Genomic DNA, 22,663 nt, shown 5'->3' with positions numbered 1-22,663 from the left:
TGGCTGTGAATTATTGTCATTCCTAGTCCGAAAGACTTATCAAACAGTCTATCGGGAGTGTTTACAAACACCCACCTTATCTCCCTTGGAATGCTGCCAGAGAACTAATTGCCACATGCAGGGCAAGGCCAAACTTAGCACAGAGTCAACAGAGTTTTTCCAAAGCTTTTACCAACCAGATGAACTAATTGCTTCCTGCAAAAGCTCACGTCCCATTCACTTCTCTTTTATGTCTTATGGGAGGGGCCAATCCTCTCCAAGCCTTACTCCCAAGTCGACCCTGTTTACTTAATTGTTCCTCTCTTCTGGCAGCTCTGCGCATGCGCACACTAGGAACAGGCTCCCGCTGTTCTGACTCGCTGCTGTCAGACTCCGGAGGCTGCATATAAGTATCAGATGGCCTTGGCCCCCTTTCTGCCTCCGATGCAGAGCCCTCGTCCGAGCTTTTCCCAGCCCGCAGGACTGGCCCAAGTTCCTCCCCAACCTCCTCACTGTCCGACTCTGCTGCCAGCTCTGCAGGCTGCCGGCGGGCCACAACATGAAATTTCATTTTAATGTATGCCAATTAGTATACATTCAAAGTGACAATAAAGTTATTCTAAGTTCTAAGTTCTCGGTTTACGACCACAGTTGAGCCCAAAATTTCTGTCACTAAGTGAGACATTTAAGTGACTTTTGCCCCATTTTAATAACCTTTCTTGCCAGAGTTGTTAAATGAATTGCTGCGATTGTTAAGTTAGCAACGTAGTTGTTAAGTAAATTTGGTTTCCCTGTTGACTTTGCTTGTGGGAACGTCGTAAAAGGGGATCGCATGACCCCAGGACACTGCAACCGTCATAAATATGAACCAGTTGCCAAGCACCTGAATTTTGAACACATGACCATGGGGATGGTGCATCGGTCATAAATGTGAAAAACGGTCATAAGTCACTTTTTTCAGTGCCATTGTAACATTGAATGGTCATTAAATGAACTGTTATAAGTTGAGGATTACCTGTATGTAATTGTTTAATTTCATCTTTTACCGGGTTGAATTTTCCTTCATTCTTGTTTCTATTCTGTGTTCTCACTGTACTGGTAGTCCTTGACCTACAATTGTCCAGAATGGTCAGTAAATGAACTTTTGCGAGTTGAGGATTACCTGTACTAAGTTGATGCAACTGAACTGATTTGATTTGATTTGATGATTTTATTTTCAACTAGACAAGAGGGGCTGATCTAACTGGTCTCCAGATGGCTACGATGTTGGCAGTCTGCTGAACCTCCCAGCACCAGTGCAGTAGCACTGAAGGAACCAGAAATTTGCCAAATTTAGATCCCGCAGGAGTCATAGGACCCGGATTTTGAATGCATTCTGTAAATGAACACATTTGAAATCCTTTGGTTCAAAAATTGTTGCCCCATGATACATTGCTTTTCCCAGTTAAAGATGTGAGAATTTTAATAGTATATAGAATGATCACATAGATGGAGGAGTGAATCAGAGTTAGGGTTCTCAGTTCACCCTTTTATATATATACAAGTTTTTAAAATTTTAAGTTCCGGAGCTCACAAGATGTCTGCTTCTTTCTTTACTAATATACCTGGAAATCGTATTTTTAGAATAGTTTGTAATATGTATATGTATATGTATATGTATATGTATATGTATATGTATATGTATATGTATATGTATATGTATATGTATATGTATATGTATATAGATAGATAGATAGATAGATAGATAGATAGATAGATAGATAGATAGATAGAGATATAGATATAGATATAGATATAGATATAGATATAGATATAGATAGATAGATAGATAGATAGATAGATAGATAGATAGATAGATAGATAGATAGATAGATAGATATATTTTCTCAGGTTTTCGCGGGTGTTTGTATGTAGGTCTTTGGTTATTCGGGTCTTCTCCCACGTAAAATTGGAAGTGTCTTGGCGACGTTTCGACGAAGTCTCATTCGTCATCTTCAGGCTGGTGTTCTCGGCTTCGTGCTTCCAGGAGCAATATGTGTGTGTGTGTGTGTGTGTGTGTGTGTGTGTGTGTGTATGTATATGTATGTATATATATGTATGTATGTATTTTTTGGAGTATAAGACACTCCAGACTATAAGACGCACCTACCATTTTTGGTGAGGAAAAGAAGAAAAAGAAATCTGCCTCCCAGCAATTTTGCCTTGTTGCAGCAAAAAGCAAATAGCCTGCTTTACTTTCATTTTCGTTTTCAGCATAGCTTGATTAGCACAAGAAAAAAAATCTGCTCCCAGCAATTTACCTCCTTGCAGCAAGCATCAGAGGCCCGTGCAAAACACCTGAGAGCAAAACAGCAGAGAGTCGGGAAGCTGATCCAATCAACCTGTGCTAATTAGGCTGTGCTGAAGCTGAAAGGGGCTGTTTCTTCTTGCTGCTTGCTGCAAGGAGGTAAACTGCTGGGAGGCAGAGGCCAAAGGGTGGGGGCCAATGGGTGGGCGGGGCTACATTCGGTATATAAGACAGACCTAAATTTTCACCCCCTTTTGGGGGGGAAAGGTGCGTCTTAGTAATTAGGATTGTATTGTGGTTTACTGCAGGGTGAAATGATTGTGAGGCTTTGCTGGCTGTGGAATTCTGGGACTTGAAGTCTGCCAGGCTTAAAGTTGCCAAGGTTGGAGACCTCTGTTCTAAAAAGTAGGTCCTGGTGAAATGCACTGACTTTGACTTTGCTATTCATCTCAACAGTTGATGCTTTCAAATTGCTGAGCAGACTTATTCAGGGGCATCGTCAAACCTGTCTGTTTGGGTGGCGATAAAATCAGGGACTACATTTCTGCTACGTTTCTGTGGAAGGTGAAGCCAGGGTCTCCCAGGCAGGAAATGACAGGGGAACCTCTTCTGATGATACAAAAAAGCATCAGTTGGGGAGAGTTCCATGTGGAATGGATGGATGCAGTTGGTTGTCACAATGAAGGTGTTAAAGAAGGAGCAGCAGATCTAAGTTCCGATACCCTGTCAATCATGGAGGCTCCCTGGATCAATTTAGATCAGTTTCTTTCTTTCAGCCAAGGCCATCTCACAAGTTTGTCTCTGGATGAAATTAGCACATTGTTAGATTTATCTCACAGAGATGGAGCATGCTTACCTCTACATGTTGTTGTTGTTAGTTGTGAAGTCGTGTCTGACCCATCACAACCCCATGGACAACGTTCCTCCAGGCCTTCCTGTCCTCTACCATCCTCTGGAGTCCATTTAAGCTCACGCTGACTGCTTCAGTGACTCCATCCAGCCACCTCCTTCTCTGCCGTCCCCTTCTTCTTTTGCCCTCAATCGTTCCCAGCATCAAGCTATTCTCCAGTGAGTCCTTCCTTCTCATTAGGTGGCCAAAGTGTTTGAGTTTCATCTTCAGGACCTGGCCTTCTAAAGAGCAGTCAGGGTTGATCTCCTCTAGGACTGACCAGTTGGGTCACCTTGCAGTCGAAGGGACTCGCAGGAATCTTCTCCAGCACCAGAGTTCAAAGGCCTCAATTCTTTGGTGCTCAGCCGTCCTTATGGTCCAACTTTCACAGCCATCCATTGCAACTGGGAAAACCATCGCCTTGATTATACACACTTTTGTTGTCAGGGTGATGTCTCTGCTTTTTAGTATGCTTACCTCTACAAATTGGATGCGTATTGGAGAAAGCTAAATTTTAATCCCCAGTCCTTTCACAACCACAGAAGCTCCCTGGGTGACTTTCGACCAGTCATTACCTCTCTCAGCCTCACTAACCTAGAAGTAGACTCCCACAATCTCCTGAATGTAGTACAGAACATAAATCTAATAAATGGCTTTTGTTGTTGTAGTAGTAGTTGGTTTGTGAAGAAGCTGTCATGGTCTCAGAGTTTAGAAAGAATGCCTCTTACTGTTTTTTTCTCAAACAACAACCAAAGGTTCTACATGTTCGGTGTCTTGAACTTTCCTTAATAATAAAATGTACTTTTTGTTCTGCCAAAAGGGGAGCGGGGGGGAGGGGAGGGGAGGAAGAGGCGGAAAGAGAGGGAAAAGAAGAGAAGGAAAAGCAAGAGGGGAGAGGGGAGGAAAGGGGAGAGGAGAGGAGAAGAGAAGAGGAGAAGAGGAGAAGAAGAGAAGAGAAGGAATGGTGAGAAGATTAATAGTAGTGCAGACTTAGTAAATAGTTTGACAGTGTTGAGGGAATTATTTCTTTAGCAGAGTGATGGCGTTCGGGAAAAAACTGTCCTTGTGTCTAGTTGTTCTGGTGTGCAGTGCTCTATAGCATCATTTTGAGGGTAGGAATTGAAACAGTTTATGTCCAGGATGCGAGGGGTCTGTAAATACTTTCACAGCCCTCTTCTTGACTCGTGCAGTTTTAGCTCACATTTGATGGATGGAGTCTGGCAGGGAACAAAATTTGTCAACACAGTAACTGGAGTTGACACCACTAAAGTTTATTATTTTAAAAAACATGCAAGGAAAGAAGATGGATACTGCTCTGTCTCCTTGTCTGAACTGCAAGGAAAGTAGAGAACGCCGGTTTGTTAAATCTGAGTATAGGTGACAACACAAAGCAAACTTTAGTGATCAGGAGAGGAATCACATTAGTTAATGTCACAAATGCTGGAAATTTATCGTCGTCTAGGTGTATTTGAAAACAATTCTCAGTCTTGAAGAGAATTGCCACACAGTATATTCGGAGACCGATGCTAGTTTAGATAAAGGGGTGTACCACACAGACACCTCTCATTGTTGTCAGATCACCACCTCATCCAAACTTTTACTGAGGCCAACAAGCAGGAATGCTGAATTATGCAACAGCTACCATGTTTCCCCGAAAATAAGACCCTGTCTTATATTTTTTTGAACCCTGAAATAAGCACTTGGCCTTATTGCCATGCACTCAAAAGCCCGAATGAGCTTATTATCAGGGAATGTCTTATTTTGGGGAAAACAGGGTAGAAGGCTGCACAAAGGTTGGGTTCATATAACTTCCTTAACATTAATTCTGAGCTAAGTAAGCACAAGGCTGCGTTCACCTAACAATCTGTGTCCAAACAAATAACTGATGGTGATTTATCATGATAGCCCAGTTCCCACAACCTGTTAAGTGAGTGACTTGAGTTCCCACAACACCCAGAATAATGAAGTACCCAACTCTACAATCATCGCAGAGGAGTAAAGATGTCATCTGGGAGAAAAATCTCCCAAGGTCATTCTCACATGCCATAATAGTAGATCAATAAAGAATACCTCTGGGACTTCTTGTGTCTGTTTTCCTGATTTAGCCTACCTCAAAGGGCTAACAATAACTGGCTCTAAATAAAATAAATGATAAGAATGCCTTTTGACATTTGAAATGGGGAGCAGATAGGTGCCTACAAACAGTGCCTCTTCCTTTGGGTACCTTCAGATTATGCCTGATCAATTATATCTTGGAGAACCAAAATGAATGGAATTCCTTGAACGAGGCATCTTTCCCAACTCATTTTTATTTTTCCCAATAATTATGGGTTGATGCAGTGGTGGAATTCAAATTTTTTTACTACCGGTTCTGTGGGCGTGGCTTGATGGGCGAGGTAGTGGCTTGGTGGGCGTGGCTTGGTGGGCGTGGCAGAGGAAGATACTGCAAAATCCCCATTCCCTCCCCACTCCAGGGGAAGGATATTGCAAAATCTTCATTCCCACCCCACTTTGGGGCCAGCCAGAGGTGATATTTGCCGGTTCTCTGAACTACTCAAAATTTCCGCTACCGGTTCTCCAGAACCTGTTCGTACCTGCTGGATTTCACCTCTGGGTTGATGCATGATTCACAACATATGTATTTGTTGGCCATCTGTATCTATCTGGACAACTAAATCTTCCTCTACTTGGCCTGGCTTGTAAGCTCTGAATCAATGGTCATCCATGAGTGCCTTCAGAGACAAAAAGGAACCATGTGTGCAGAGCAAAAAAAATAAAAATTGAAGGATTGTAGAAGTAGCATTGCACTGATTGCTGTTGAGCCAATTCCATCTCTTCAGCTTTTCAAGATCAATGAGCAAACATCTCACGCTCCCTTGTTCTTCCAGGGGAGCTATTTTGCTTTTCTATCACTCCACCTTTGTCTCCTTCCTTTTGATTTCCAAGCCAATACCCCTGTGGGCTCGTGAACTCCCTGCTTTGTAGCCTCTTAGAAGTTGTCTTTTTTTTTTTTTCAGCCACTGCTGTTCAAGGTAGGCTTGTCTTCTTGCCAATTGTGGATCTAAAGATTGACACATTCTTGTTAGGATAAAGGTATTCCTCCCTGCTGCCCCCCCTTCTGCCCCCCAGCGATCAAGCAGGTCGAAGTCCCACTTTGAGAGCAAACGTTTCCAGAACAAATGTCTCTGGGCATAAATTGAACAGATGATCATAGGAAAGAGCCCTAGCTCCGTTGTAGGGCATCCGTTTTGCACACCAAAATCCCCAAAGCTGATCCAGGATGGGACAGAGAAAAAATGTTGAGAAGCAGAGACATTATTATTATTGGTTATTGGTTCGATTTATATGCCGCCCTTCTCCAGAGACTCAGGGCGGCTTACAATACGTTAAGCAATAGCCTTCATACTTTTGTATATACCTGCTTAGTAGGGCTTTCTGCCGCCCCCAAGCAGTGTTCTTTTTTATACAAAGTCAGCTTATTGCCCCCACAATCCGGGTCCTCATTTTACCTACCTTTGAAAGGATGGAAGGCTGAGTCAACCTTGAGCCTGGTGAGATTTGAATTTGCAGTAATTGCAGGCAGCTGGCAGCTAAGTACTACTTTAACAGCACTTTAGTCTGCTGCGCCACCAAGGCTCTTTACTCTTTATATTCACAGCAAGCCAGGACGAATGACAAAGGGTTTGCCCTAGCATTACCACTCACATTCCTAGTGTTTTCCTAAGTTCAAGGCAGTGATCAAGTGCCCAAGCAATTGGTTCTTTTGGATCTGGAGATAATAAGCACACCAGTAAACAAAGGGATTTTAAGCTTTATTATTAGCTCAAGCAAATAAATTGAAAAGCATAACATGATAAAGCATACGTACCAAGCAAGATAATACCCAAATCTCTTGCAAGCTGCCAGCACAGCAACGGTACCACAAGGGTGAACCAATTTTTCAACAGTAACCAACACTAGGTTCCATGCAAGAGCTCCCAGCAAACAACCATAAACAGGGCTGCATAAACAGAGGGATAGAATCAAGATCATGTGAAGTGTTAATACCACTTTATAATGCCTTGATAAGGCCACACTTGGAATATTGCATCCAGTTTTGGTCGCCACAATGTAAAAAAGATGTGGAGACTCTAGAAAGAGTGCAGAGAAGAGCAACAAAGATGATTAGGGGACTGGAGGCTAAAACATATGAAGAACAGTTGCAGGAACTGGGTATGTCTAGTTTAATGAAAAGAAGGATTAGGGTTGACATGATAGCAGTCTTCCAATATCTCAGGGGTTTCTACAAAGAAGAGGGAGTCAAGCTATTCTTCAAAGCACCTGAGGGTAGAACTAGAAGCAATGGATGGAAACTGATCAAGGAGAGAAGCAATTTAGAACTAAGGAAAAAATTCCTGACAGTTAGAACAATTAATCAGTGGAACAACTTGCCTCCAGAAGTTGTGAATGCTCCAACACTGGAAGTTTTTAAGAAGATGTTGGATAACCATTTGTCTGAAGTTGGTGTAGGGTTTCCTGCCTGGGCAGGGAGTTGGACTAGAAGACCTCCAAGGTCCCTTCCAACTCTGTTATTCTATTCTATTCTATAACATTTTTAATCAAAACCTGACACTGTGATTTCATGGCCATGCTCTTGTCAGGAGACTACAAAGCCTGGGTGTCCCATGACTCTGGAATAGGAATCAAAAGTCTGAGATTTTCACAGTGGGGAAAGCTTTGAACCTACATAACGATTCTTCCCCCTTCTCCTTTATTCAGTAAATAAGAGTAAAACTAATCAAGCAGGTTAGTTCAGAATGAGCTCTAAATTTCTAGACTTTCCTTACTACGAAGCAGAATGTGTCACTAAACTTCTTGGAATAACAATTATCTTCTGCATTGCCACTACAGCAGTAGTGAAATCTGAACCGGTTTACTACCGGTTCGCTGGCCGTGCATGCATGCCATGCGCCAAACGTGCACTGTGCACGCACATGTGCAGTGCGCACCAAAAGGAGGCTTGGGAAGGTAAGTAGAACAGCGCAGGGGGGTGGTGATCAGCTGTGGCGTGCATGGGAACCTTTCTTAAAACTTTTTAAAGCATATTTTACTACCAGCTCAGGCGAATAGGTAGTAAAAAATGCTTTTAAAAAGTTTTTTAAAAAAAGGTTCCGACGACCGTGTGGCACAGCTGTGATTGTCGGAGCCTTTTTTTTTTTTTTTTACTTTTTTAAAGCATTTTTTTATTACTTATTCACCCGAATCAGTAGTAAAAAAAATGCCTAAAAAGTAAACAAAAAAAGTTCCGACGATCCGCTGAGCGACATACGATTGTCGGAACTCTTTTTTTTTTTTTTACTTTTTAAAGCATTTTTAACTACCGGTTTGAACCGGGGGCACCCCACCACTGGTATCATGTTACTCCTAATCCTCTTCTTTGCCAGGCTGGACATGTCTAGTTCCCTTAACCACTCATCGTATGGTTTAGCCTCCAGATCCTTATCCTCTCTACACTCTTTTTAGGGTTTCAACATCTTTTTTCTATCCTAGCGACCAAGCCATACCCCTCTCGCCTCTCAGAGGCCTATGCTCAGAAACTTTGCAAAGGTTTGCATGGACAACTTTGGAGGTGTGCCTGACATGTATGTGTTTTCTGGGTTCCTGACATCTAGGGAAAGAGCAGGTAGCAGTGCAGAAGAAGCTAGATAAGTCAAATTGGAATTTTAGGGTCCTATAGATATTCACTATCGAGGCACGCGGTGGTTCAGTGGCTAAGATGCTGAGCTTGTTGATCGAAAGGTCAGCAGTTCAGCGGTTCGAATCCCTAGTGCCGCATAACGGGGTGAGATCCTGTTACTTGTCCCAGTTTCTGCCAACCTAGCAGTTCAAAAGCTTGTAAAAAATGCAAGTAGAAAAATTGGGAAGGGAACAGCGTTCCATGTGCCTTTGGTGTTGAGTCATGCTGGCCACATGACCACGGAGACATCTTCGGACAGCACTGGCTCTTCAGCTTTGAAACGGAGATGAGCATTGCCCCCTAGAGTCGGGAACGACTAGCACATATGTGCGAGGGAAACCTTTAGTTTTACCTTTAGATCTGGGGTCAGCAACCTGCGGCTATGGAGCCACATGTGGCTCTTTCACCACTCTGCTGCGGCTCCCTGTCACTCAAAATATGCATCACAACCACCAATGCGCGACACCCACAGGCATGTGATTTATTGATTTATTTTCAACCCCCAGTAGGCCATCCATGGATAAATCGAAGAAAAGAAAAGTTTCAGAAGAAAACAGAACGTTTAATTCAACTACATATGCTAGTTTTGTGGCTGCTCAATAAATATTCAGGCATGGGAAGGGTTTTGTGGCTCCCGGTGTTTTCTTTTCTGTGGGAAACAGGTCCAAATGGCTCTTTGAAAATTTAAGGTTGCAGATCCCTGCTTTAGATATCCACAGAAACACAGCAATGACCACCCAATTCCCAGAGGAACTATTTATGGTTCTCCTTCAGGTTCTCCTCCTTTCTAGTCCTTCAGGATGCTCTCCACCTGTTCATTCTACCAGAGAACACTTACTTATGGCACACAGAATATTGTTATTTATTTCTATCACTTATTATATTGTATCAATTTCTGTCGTTGCACTTTGTTTTCAAAAGGCTGTCAAATCATTAGATCAATTTAGCGATGTTCAATTGACTTTGAATCCATTTGGAGGTTCAGCTCAGAACCTCAAACTAAAACTTCAGATGAACCATATCTGCTTGGAAGCACCACTTTCCTGGCCATCTTTTTGATCCAACCTTAGCATCAGAGTGGCGCCAGGATGGAAGCTGAATTCTGAGGACATGTCCATCCCTCACCCACCCAAATAGTAAGTGGCCCATCTCAGAGCTGCAGCAGAGATGTTAATTGGATAAACCCTAAAACTTGAACATAGTATAACAAAAAGGAATTGCCACGTTCATACAACATGCAGTGCCAAGACACACTGTTATAGCTTAACCTGGTTGCCTACATTAACCTAGTTTAGCATGTTGTATTTACTCAGCCTTAGTGTTCATACTGATGAACAATATTAATTGTTCTGTCAGGAAATTTCTCCTTAGTTCTAAGCTGCTTCTCTCCTTGATGAGTTTCCACCCGTTGCTTCTTGTCCTGCCCTCAGGTGCTTTGGAGAATAGCCTGACTCCCTCTTATTTGTGGCAACCCCTGAGATATTGGAAGACTGCTATCTTGTCTCCCCTAGTCCTTCTTTTCCTTACACTAGACAAACCCAGTTCCAGCAACCATTCTTCATATGATCTTTTGCCTCGTCTTCTGGACTGGTTCCATCAACTCAACAATACCCAGGTCTAAGAAGTGTTTCCTTTTATCAGTCACGAATCTACTCTTAATCAATGTTGTGTTCACTTTCATTTTGGCACACCATCTAAACAAAGGTTAGACTAATGGAAGTTATCTCTATGCACAGATGCAATTATGTGCGGTTAGGTTTTAATTAAGGAGACTGAGAGCAAAGACTCAACAAAGGCATCCATCTTCTTCCGAGCCTGATCTCAGGAACATGGCTGTTCCATCAGGATCCCGCTCAGAAGGTCTGATTCTGAATAAGAAGTTCAGATTTCCTTGCGGGAAAGGAAGTGTCAGCCATCCCTCAATTTTTTAACCAAATACCATGAAAAATTCACTACTCACTGATAAGTCAACCTGCATTTTCCGTAGAATTTTAGTTACATGTCGTTCTTCACATATGACCAGTCAGTTAGTGACCTGCCTGCAAAAAGGGAGCTATTAGCCATTTCTGAAATTCCCATAGGTGTCATGCAGAGCCCTCTCTGTGCACATGCGTGCTGTCCAGTGGTGGGTTTCAATTTTTTTAAATACCGGTTCTGTGGGTATGGCTTGGCGGGCGTGGCAGGGGAAGGATACTGTAAAATCTCCATTCCCACCCCACTCCAGGGGAAGGTTACTGCAAAATCCCCATTCCCTCCCTTATCAGCTGGGACTTGGGAGGCAGAGAATAGATGGGGGTGGGGCCAGTCAGAATTTTTACTACCGGTTCTCCAAACTACTCAAAATTTCCACTACCGGTTCTTCAGAACTGGTCAGAACCTGCTGAAACCCACCTCTGGTGCTGTTGCCAGCTGCTCTTCCGGGTTCGGTCGCATGCCGACCAGCTGATCCTGCACACATGTGCACTGGCCAGCTGGTCTCTTCCAGGTTCCCGCGCTCTGGCATGTGTGCTCCAGTTTCGGCACTCGGTGCCGAAAAGGTTAACCATCACTGCTCCATGTGGTCATGTGACTGCACTTCAAGCCCTCGTCAACATGGCTGCATTTGCAGCCATTCTCTGCATCCTGTAGTCACGTTATCGTGTTTTACAATGTTTTTGCTGGAAACCAGAAGTTACTTTCAGTTTTTGGCAAAACTGCGACTTAGCAAACCATGGGTTTCCTTGATGACCTCAGCATTCGCTTAACAACAACCACGTTCACTTAATGACTGCTGCAAAAGAGAGCACAATAGCAAGTCAGTCAGGTAATCGATCCGTTTTATAACTGTCATGACATACGACCGTAATGGGCAGGCTCCATCATGGCGATAGGTCAAGAACTACCTGTAAAACTTTGCTTATCTACAGATGGACTTCTTATATATGGGAAATACAGGACATTTTAAGAAAGATTAATGTGTATGCATTTCAATAAGCCCATCTGCAGATAATGTAAATCCATTTTTTAAAATGTATTTTGGCCCCTAAAATTCTCAGCTTATCCATAAGTTTATAAGGTATTATGCAAAATGTTATGTTTTATGCATTAATGGTCAAACTGTATATATCACGCTCCCAGTAACTGGATAAAACAGACCTAAAAAGAATTGATTTCTATCTAAAACTAGAGCTAGTCTTCTGACAAATATATATGCAAATCGATATTATCTATATTATACTGTCTGCATTGATAAGGCAGCTTTTCTATCTATTGTGCCTCTTTTCTGGATTTTTTTTTTTACTCAAGATGTAAACCCACATCACATTCTTTTTCTATCGCTATCTACAATATATGGACTTTTAATACAACATAGGTACAGGGTTTCTTCCAATATATGTGGTTTTAATCTCCCCAAAATACCTTTTTCATTCAAATTTTCATGAGGCTTTTGTTTTTCGATATGAAAAATTCCTCAGTATAATCTTTCCTTTGAATGGAACTATCCCTCATTTACATGAACGAAAGAAAGAGAGGATTCCCAAGAGGTGTTTGTTTGTAGGCCTCAGAATCATAACTCTTCCATCAAATATTATTTCTTATCAAATATTATTTCACTTTTTTCTATCCAAGTTCCAGGTAGGCAATAGACGCTATTAAAATGATCTTCTTTCTCCCATTTCGGCAGATCCAGCAACAGGGTCAGCCTGTTCTGACCTAGGCTTCCTTAGAAAGCATAAAGTACAATCTTAGTCCCGGCAAACCTCTTTTATTCATACAGCTGTGAATAATTGTCATTCCCAGTCCAAAAGTTTTCACAAACAGTCTTTCAGGGGAATGTTTACAAACACCCACCTCATCTCCCTTGGAATGCTGCCAGAGAACTAATTTCCAGATGCAGGGCAAGGCCAAACTTAGCACAGAGTCAAACAGAACTTTCCAAAGCTTGAACCAACCAGATGAACTAATTGCTTCCTGCAAAAGCTCACGTCCTCTTTGCTCCTCTTTCATGACTTATGGGAGGAGCCAATCATCACCAAGCCTTACTTCCAAGTCGACCCTGTTTTCTTAATTCTTCCTGTCTTCTGGCAGCTCTGTGCATGCACACACTGGGAACAGGCTCCAGCTGTTCTTCTGCCTCCTGATGTCAGACTCCGGAGGCTCCGGAGGCAGTAAATAACTACCAGATGGTCTTGGTCCCCTCTCTGCCTCTGACTCAGAGCCCTCATCTGAGCCTTCCCCAGACTCCAGGACTGGCCCACGTTCCTCCCCAACCTCCTCACTGTCCGAATCTGCTGCCAGATCTGCTGGCTGCTGGCGGGCCACAACACAGCCCAGAGAGGTTAAAAAAAATGAAAGATGGCAACTGTGAACCCCACAATCAAAGTGTCATCCCTTCCCTCCCCCCCTTTTTTTTTAAAGTTGCAATATAAAATACAAAGAGAAACAAAGGGGAAATGGGGAAGGGAAAAGAAAGGGGAAAGAAATGTGAAGTAAGGGAAAGGAAAACGGTGATTTCCAACTTTTTTTTTTGGTGCAGTAAAATACAAGAATTTTACTTTACTTTTTTAGTAAATATTAGCCATTTGTATAACAACAAACTAATCCACCCATCAAAACCCAAAATCAAAATTTCATGGTTTTTTTTCTGTTTTGAGCACAAAATTCAGAAATGGTTTTCACATATAAACAACACATCCCTTTTTTAACCAAGTTAAAAACAGAGAGGGCATCAGCCTATTTTCCAAAACACCAGAAAGCAGAACAAGAACTGATGGATAGGAACTAATCAAGGAGAGAAGTAACCTTGAACTAAGGAGAAATTTCCTAATGGTGAGAACAATCAAACAGTGGAACAGCTTGCCTTCAGAAGTTGTGGGTGTCCCATAATTGGAGGATTTTAAGAAGAGACTGGACAACCATTTGTTTGTAATGGTATAAGGTCTCCTGCTTGGAGGGTTGGACTAGAAGACCTCCAATGTCCCTTCCAACGCTATTATTCTATGAGAATGGAATGGAATGGAATGGAATGGAATGGAATGGAAGAATGGAACGGAACAGAACAGAACAGAACAGAACAGAACAGAACAGAACAGAATTTTTTATTGGCCAAGTTTGATTGGACACACAAGGAATTTGTCTTGGTTCATACACTCTCAGCATACATGAAAGAAAAGATACATTCATCAAGAATCAGAAGGTACAACACTTAATGATAGTCATAGGGTACAAATAAGCAATCAAATCATATTAGGAAACATTCAATATAAATCGTAAGGCTACCAGCAACAAGGTTACAATCATACAGTCATAAGTGGGAGGAGATGGGTGGTGGGAACGATGAGAAGATTAATAATAGTGCAGACTTATATAAAATAGTTTGACAGTGTTGAGGGAATTATTTGTTTAGCAGAGTGATGGCGTTCGGGAAAAAACTGTCCTTGTGTCTACTTGTTCTGGTGTGCAGTGCTCTATAGCCTCATTTTGAGGGTAGGAGTTAAAACAGTTTATGTCCAGGATGCGAGGGGTCTGTAAATATTTTCACAGCCCTCTTTTTGACTCGTGCAGTATACAGGTCCTCCATGGAAGGCAGGTTGGTAGCAATTGGAAGTCTGTGTCTGTCTTGTTGGGTTGCAGTACTGTATCACAGCTGCTATCTTGACTTTTTCGACCTATACCTGTGGATGCTCCTATTTGGCAACTCCTAAGAGTTTTGCCGTTAATTTCTTTTCTAACCTGGTGAGAAGAAAAAAGAGATATTGGTAAATTCCTAGTACCCTGGAAGGAATAGCTGTACAGCTGTGGTTCATGGCAGCTCCCTTATCTCCTAAAATGTTAGTGAGCCAAGAAACAAATGGGTCATTAAGAAAGAATGCTGAAGTGGAGAATTTATTCCCCCCCTCCCCAAAATAATCCTAGCATCGCCAGCTTCCCAACTGCAACATCAGCAGCAGTCCTGTTCTTTCCCTTGTTTTTTTCCCAATCAGGGCCAGCAGCTGCTGCCAAATTTAATCAGGTGCTTAATTAACTATACTGTATCTTGAACACCCTTCCTTTCCTAGCAGTGGGTATCTGACCTGAGAATGAGTCAAGGGCTCACAAGGAGGGCCAAGAAATTCAAGGTGGCATCTATTGATTACTGTGGCGAGGTTTCTACATGCACATAGATGGAAAAATTCAACCCTGCCCACTATGGAAGAGTGGTAACTTCTTCATACTTTCATTTATTCCCCCAGCGATAAGTATGGCACTGCATGAAATTATAAGATATCCAGCTGCCATTCAAGAAGAGTGGATCCAATGGAAAACCAAGCTCTAGCCTACCAACCAAGACCCCAGTTGACCTTCTATAGATAGGATCTCTTTCCCTTAGAGAGGGGTCCTCAATTTTTTTTAAACAGAGGGCCAATTCATGGCCCCTCAGACTGTTCAGGGGCCAGATCAGCTGGGTGGGCATGGCTAGGTGGTCATGTGACTGGGTGGGCATGGCCAATTTAGCAGTCCAAACAATACACACAAATTAAACTTTAATTTGTTATGCTCCTGAGGGTGGAAAGCAGGATAGTGAAGGGATGTGGCTGCCTTGGGATGTGTATGAGGAACTTCTATTTATGTGTGTGTGTCTCCCTCTCTCTCTCTCTCTCTCTCTGGAGGCTGGAGACACAAAAAACGGGCCTGTTTTTGGCCTTCAGAGGCCTCCATGCATCCTCTTTTTGGCCTCCCCGACCTCCAGTACCTCTCTGCTGCCCAAAAATGACTTCATTTTGGCCTCCAGAGGCCTCCACATGTCCAGTTTTTGGCCTCCCCATCCTCCAGAAGGTGGGTGGGGGCCAGCGAGTAGGCAGGACGATGTGGGCGGGGCAGCCTCATGGTCCTGTGCGGGTCAGATTAATGGCTTTGGCGGGCTGCATCTGGCCCCTGGGCTGTAGTTTGAGGACCCCTGCCTTAGAGTTTTCAGCTGAAGACCTTGAGAGCTGTCCATGGTTCTGATTGATGTTTGCTCTGAATAAGCTACAGTGACCCCATGGCCAGAGGTAGGCAGCTCTAAGGTCCTGAAAGTACCCCTGAAATTTCTCCCTTGGTGTCTCCAAGCCCTTTGTCATACCTATTTTTAATTAATTAATTTAATTCTTTAATAAATAGGGAACTGGCCTGTGAAAAGCAAAGCACCAGCCTCTACTATCATATGCATCGATAGGACTGTCTTTGGACACTCCCACTGGGATTCTGAGGAAAACCACTTTCCTTGTTTATCCAAGATGTTTAGGGATTGACCAGGCTCACTGCGGCAGCCATGTTGAGATCTCAATCTCAACATTTTTAATAATATCTTTTTTTTTTAATCAGTGAAGTGCAAAGAAAAAGAGGTTAAAATGGAAAAGTAAGGAATCATCAAACCTCTGTTTAAGCTAGCATCTTAACTAAATGCCTAAACCATGGGTGAAATCCAGCAGGTTCTGACAAGTTCTGGAGAACCGGTAGCGGAGATTTTGAACAGTTCGGAGAACCAGCAAATGCCACCTCTGGCCGGCCCCAGAGTGGGGTGGGAATGGAGATTTTGCGATATCCTTCCCCCAGGAGTGGGGAGGGAATGGGGATTTTGCAGTATCCTTCCCCTGCCACACCCACCAAGCCACACCATGCCCACCAAGCCACGCCCACAGAACCAGTAGTAAAAAAAAATTGATTCAACCGGTGTAACAATCCGTTTGCTGAGCGCACGCGGTTCATTTCCAAACCGGTCTAAAACTTACCTTCAACTGCAGGCCCAGTGAGTAAAACAGCTGAGGCGCAGAAATCCGCTCTGCCACGCCGATCAGCTGGGCTTCAAAAAAAGAAAATAAAGGTCAGTATAGGGCAGGATGGGCCCACATGATCGTCAGAGTGAATCTGTTCGCTCTCAGCTAATTGTCAGAGCAACCAATTCGTCCGAACAGGTCCGAATAGGCTGAATCCCACCCATGGGTAATGTTGTGATCCGCCAGCAGCCTGCGGAGGTGGCAGCGGAGTCAGACAGTGAGGAGGCTGCGGAGGACCATGGGCCAGTCCTGGAGGCTTGGAAGGCCCAGAAGGCTCTGCATCGGAGGCAGAGATGGGGCCAGGGCCATCTGGGAGTGGTGTGCGGACTCTGGAGCCTCCAGAGGCTGACAGCAGAGAGGCAGAGGAACAGGAGGAGCCTGTTCCTAGTGCACGCATGAGAAGAGCTGCCAGAAGGCAAGAGCAGCTAAAGCAAAACGGACAACTCGGGAGTAAGGCCAGGAGATGATTGGCCCCTCCCATAAGGCTTAAAACAGACCAGCAACGGCTCATGGCCTCTTTGTCGGACAACAACGTTGATAGCTTAGCTGGCTGAGGAATTCTGGGAGTTGAAGTCCACAAGTCATAAAGTTGCCAAGGTTGGAGACCCCTGCTATAGATAGTCTTTGATTTGCTACTATTCATTTAGTGACCATTTAAAGTTACAATGGCACCAAACAAGTGACTTATGACTGGCCCTCGCACTTACAACTATTGAAGCACCCCCCCACAGTCATGTGATGAAAATTTGGGCGCTTGGCAATCAACACATATTTACAATGGTTGCAGCATCCAGGGTCCACATGATCACCACATGCAGCCTTCTCAGCTGGCTTCTGACAAGAAAAGTCAATGGGGGAAGCCAGTGTTGTGGTCCGCCAGCAGCCTGCAGAACTGGCAGCAGAGTCAGACAGTGAGGAGGCTGGGGAGGAACATGGGCCAGTCCTGGAGTCTGGGGAAGGCCTGGTCGAGGGCTCTGCATCGGAGGCAGAGATGGGGCCATGGCCATCTGGGAGTGATGCATGGACTCCGGAGCCTCCAGAGTTGGACAGCAGAGAGGTAGAGGAACAGGAGGAGCCTGTTTCTAGTGCATGCATGCACAGAGCTGCCAGAAGGCAAGAGCAGCTAAAGCAAAAGGGATGACTCGGGAGTAAGGCCAGGAGATAATTGGCCACTCCCATAAGGTTTAAAAGAGGAGCAAAGGCATGTGGGCCTTTGCAGGAAGCAACGTTTGTTCATTCTGTTCAGCTTAAAGCCTGAAGTTCTGTTTGATTCTGGCCTCCGTGTGGCTTTTGCCTATTAGGTCTTCGGCAGCATGTCAAGGGAGATAAAGGTGGGTGATTACCCCAAGGACTCTTTATAACTAATAGGGACTCATCTGTGAATGAACAGAATTCACAGCTGTTGCAATAAAAGAGGCTTTTGGGACTACTCATGTGTTCTAATGACTCAAGAAGCCTGGGTCACAACAGCCAAATTTACTTAACGACTGCATGATTTGCTTAACAACTGCAGTGTTTTGCCTATCAACCATGGCAAAAAAGGTCATAAAATTGGGTATAACTCACTTAACAACCAGCTTGCTTAGCAACAGAAATTCTGGTCCCAATGATGGTCATGAGTGAAGGACTAGGTGTGTTGCCATTGTCGTGTCCCAAATATGCTTTTTTCAAGAGACAGATGGACTTTTTTATTTTTAGAATTTAGAATTTTAGAATAACAGAGTTGGAAGGGACCTTGGAGGTCTTCTAGTCCAACCCCCTGCTTAGACAGGAAAACCTACAACACTTCAGACAAATGGTTATCCAACATCTTCTTAAAAACTTCCAGTGTTGGATCATTTACAACTTCTGGAGGCAAGTTGTTCCACTGATTAATTGTTCTAACTGTCAGGAAATTTCTCTTTGGTTCTAGGTTGCTTCTCTCCTTGATTAGTTTCCACCCATGGCTTCTTGTCCTGCCCTCAGGTGCTTTGGAGAATAGCCTGACTCCCTCTTCTTTGTGGCAACCCCTGAGATACTGGAAGACTGCTATCATGTCTCCCCTAGTCCTTCTTTTCATTAAACTAGACATACCCAGTTCCTGCAACCATTCTTCATCTGTTTTAGCCTCCAGTACCCTAATCATCTTTGTTGCTCTTCTCTGCACTCTTTCTAGAGTCTCCACATCTTTTCTACATCGTGGCAACCAAAACTGGATACAGCATTCCAAGTGTGGCCTTACCAAGGCATTATAAAGTGGTATTAACACTTCACATGATCTTGATTTTATCCCTCTGTTTATGCAGCCCAGAACTGTATTGGCTTTCTTGGGAGCTGCTGCACACGGCTGGCTCATATTTAAATGGTTGTCCACTAGGACTCCAAGATCCCTCTCACAGTTACTACTATTTTCTTTGAAGAGGTTTCACTTCTCATCCAAGTAGCTTCTTCATCTCTGAGCCGAAGAAGCTTCTTGGATGAGAAGCGAAACGTCTTCCAAGAAAAACCAGAAAGTCCAGTTGCCTCCTGAAAAAAGCACCTTTGGGACAACCATGTCCTGGATGACCGAGAATCTCTATAGACATTTGCCATTGTAGTGGCTTTTCTTCTTGTGGTTGAAAGACATTCTCTCTGCTCTCTGAAGATTCCACGGAGAGCCATGCAATTTATATTCAAACTGATGCCAGAAACTTCTTCGGACGCCCCAACTGCACATGAGGAGGAGAAAGAAAGCTCCATGTGAAGCTACAAGTGGATTCTGTCATCTGCCCACTTTCACTCATTCACATGTTCATAAAAATTCCCATAGAGGGCAATCGATTTTGTTTTTTGGCAGCCTTCAGGCACCACCTGTGTAATCCGGTTACTGAATTAACTTACGTTCTGGCTTTGCGCAACACGTTGTAGCTTAAACTAATAAAATGCTCAGGGTTCACAAAATATGTCAAGGATTAAACACTAATCAGGTTTGTAAAACTAAGCTCAGCATTGTGTGTGAATGCAGCTGCTTTAGACTTTACTTGGCCTGATTAGGTAGGTTGTGAGAATATTAGCCATCATGATCCACAAAGGCTGACTTCCGGATCTTTCCTGTTCAGATTTCAACTTTCAGGAACTCCTATTTTTTTTTTTTAATTTGATTTATATGCCGCCCTTCTCCAGAGACTCAGGGCGGCTTACAATGTGCTCAGCAATAGCCTTCATCCTTTTGTATATTTATACAAAGTCAGCTTATTGCCCCCACAAACTGGGTCCTCATTTAACCTACCTTAGAAAGGATGGAAGGCTGAGTCAACCTTGAGCCTTGGCGAGATTCTCACCTGCAGTAATTGCAGGCAGCTGGTCTTAATAACCAGCTTAATAACAGGGTGCCTTAAACCCCTGTACTACCAAGGCTCTATTAAAAGGAAATAATCTAATGCAGGGGCCCTTGTTGTTGGCAGCATGCAGGAAAATCCATATATGCGAAAATATCCTAGTACGATTCGAGATGTGTGATACGCTCACTTAACCAGATCATTGGGCCATATTTCTTCATGGTTTTATTTGTACATCAATGCTTATCAGGTCAGCTACAGGCCCAGTAGCTACATTTGCACAGGAAGCTCATCTTTGCGAGCGTTCAGTTTGGTTAGTTGCCGATAATTAGGGCTTGATATGGTCACAATATCAGATAACCCACATACACATTCTCTTCTCTCTCTCTCTCTCTCTCTCTCTCTCTCTCTCTCTCTCTCTCTCTCTCTCTCTCTCTCTCTCCCTCCCTCCCTCCCTCCCTCTGCCTCTGCCTCTGCCTCTCCCTCTCTCCATCCCTCCCTCCCTCTCTCTCACACACTCTTTCTCTCCCTCTCCCTCCCTTCCTCCCTCTCTCTCTCACACACACACTCTCCATCCCACCCTCTCTCACTCTCTTCCTCCCTCCCTCTCTCTCCCTCCCTCTCTCACACACACTCTCCCTCTCTCTCTCCCTCCCTCTCTCTCACACACTCTTTCTCTCCCTCTCCCTCCCTTCCTCCCTCTCTCTCTCACACACACACTCTCCATCCCACCCTCTCTCACTCTCTTCCTCCCTCCCTCTCTCTCCCTCCCTCTCTCACACACACTCTCCCTCTCTCTCTCCCTCCCTCTCTCACACACACTCTCCCTCTCACTCTCCCTCACTCTCCTTCTCCCTCCCTCACTTCCTCCCTCTCTCCCTCTCTCTCACCCTCTCTCTCACACACACAAAAACACACATCTATCTATCTCTCTATCTATCTACCTACCTACCTACCTACCTACCTACCTACCTACCTTATAATTTAAGGGACTGTGCCTGGATAGGAGAACTGGTTGTTATCAGTGAGGTAGTTAAAATTAGGCCAATAGCCCAAAAGAGGCATCAGTTATTGTGTTTTGTCGGCTATCCTGCTCCAACCTTTGATGCCTCGTGGAAGGTCATTAAAGGAAGAATAATGATAGTAGCTACATGTACATGTTAAGAGAGCAGATTCCAAATATAGATAAAATCTGAAGCAATCCTTATCCAGAATCTTTTGCCCGGCTTCTACCCTCCCAAATAGTTTGGATTACAACTGCTGTGACGCCCAGACCTCACGCAAGTGAGAAATATGAGGATTTGTAGGGAAGAATGATCTAAGTAAGGCATGGTAAAAAAAAATAATAATAAATAACATGCTATGTTACATTAGCCTTTGTAGCTTTACTATTTCTATTGTGCGGTATTGTGTTTAAAAAGCAGGAGGAACAGTGCAATGCAAACGAAGCCTTGTCTCAGTCACTGCTATATAAAAAAAAAATCTTAAGGACTGAACCAGTACAGGTGATCTTCGAGTTACGACCACAATTGAGCCCCAAATTTATGTTGATAAGTGAAACATTTATTAATTGAGTTTACAACTTTTCTTGCCGCAGTTGTTAAGTCAATCATTGCATTTCTTAAATTAGTACCAGGGGTGAAATGGTTCAGACCGGATCGCCCAATCCGGTAGCGATGGCGGTGGGTGGTTCGGAGAACCGGTAGCAAAAATCCCTCCCCACCCCACCCCACCCCATGTCCAGCTGAGCCGCACGATCATCAGAGGCTTTTTATTTTATTTTTAAAAGCATTTTTTCTACAACCTCTTCGGCCGAAAAAAATGCTTTTAAAAGTAAAAACAAAGCCTCTGCCGATCAGGCAACTCAGCTGGGATTGTCAGAGGCTTCTAAAAGCATTTTTTTACAACCTCTTCAGCCAAAGAGGTTGTAGAAAAAATGGTTTTGAAAGTAAAAAAAAAAAAGTTGGCTACGCCCACTCAGTCACATTACCCCACCACCAAGCCACGCCCACAGAACTGGTAGTAACCAATTTTACATTTCACCACTGGTTAATACCATGGTTATTAAATGGATCAGGCTTTCCCGTGGACTTTGCTTGTCAGAGGTTTGCAAACGCTGATCACATGACCCCCGGGACACTGCAACCGTCCTTAAGTATGAACCGCTTGCCAAGCATCTGAATTTTGATTGTGTGACCCTGAAAATACTGCAAAGGTCGCAAGTGTGAAAAATGGGCATGTCACTTGCCTCCAGAAGTTGTGGGTGCCTCATCACTGGAGATTTTCAAGAAGAGACTAGACAACCATTTGTCCGGAATGGGTCCGTTCTCATGCTTGTGCAAGGGATTAGTTTAGATATAATCTAAGATCCCTTCCGACCCTATTTTCTATGTTCTAAGATGGTGCTGCGTGTGTCTGCACACTCTGATTACTTGTTCTGCCCCAGCTACGGACCCCAAATGACACAGCACACACAAAGTCTGTACCAAACTTAAATTTACTAAAATAACTCAGTCTTTTCCAAACAAAGGCTGTTAATAAACTTTCTTAACAGCCTACAAGAAACCAAAATTAAAGTAATCACAATTTTACTATAGTTGGCAGAAAGCCCAGAAGCAATTTGCAGAGAATCCAGACGCGAAGGAGAGTGAACTAAAATTGTTCCCTACAAATTGCTTCAGTCGGCGGTCCTCCTTAAATAGGCTAAGGGAGTGGCTCATT

At 43.6% G+C, this 22,663-nt stretch overlaps 1 protein-coding gene and 1 long non-coding RNA gene across 5 annotated transcripts in view; one reads left to right on the top strand and one right to left on the bottom strand.

The window, feature by feature from the left end:
- Positions 1-1,070, bottom strand: part of LOC117663317 (uncharacterized) — a 16,396-nt gene extending 15,326 nt beyond the window's left edge. The window contains exon 1 of the long non-coding RNA XR_004590675.2: positions 995-1,070. This is a non-coding gene — a long non-coding RNA (uncharacterized LOC117663317). The remainder of the gene's footprint in view (positions 1-994) is intronic.
- The window catches only part of DLGAP3 (DLG associated protein 3), a 307,850-nt gene that overhangs the window by 158,855 nt on the left and 126,332 nt on the right, over positions 1-22,663 (top strand). The window lies entirely within an intron of this gene.

Source organism: Pantherophis guttatus, chromosome 10 (assembly GCF_059756535.1).
Source record: "Pantherophis guttatus breed Tessera chromosome 10, ASM5975653v1, whole genome shotgun sequence".
Lineage (NCBI taxonomy): Eukaryota > Metazoa > Chordata > Lepidosauria > Squamata > Colubridae > Pantherophis > Pantherophis guttatus.
Note: the sequence above shows the minus strand (reverse complement) of the source record. Positions and strands in the feature narration are given on the sequence as shown.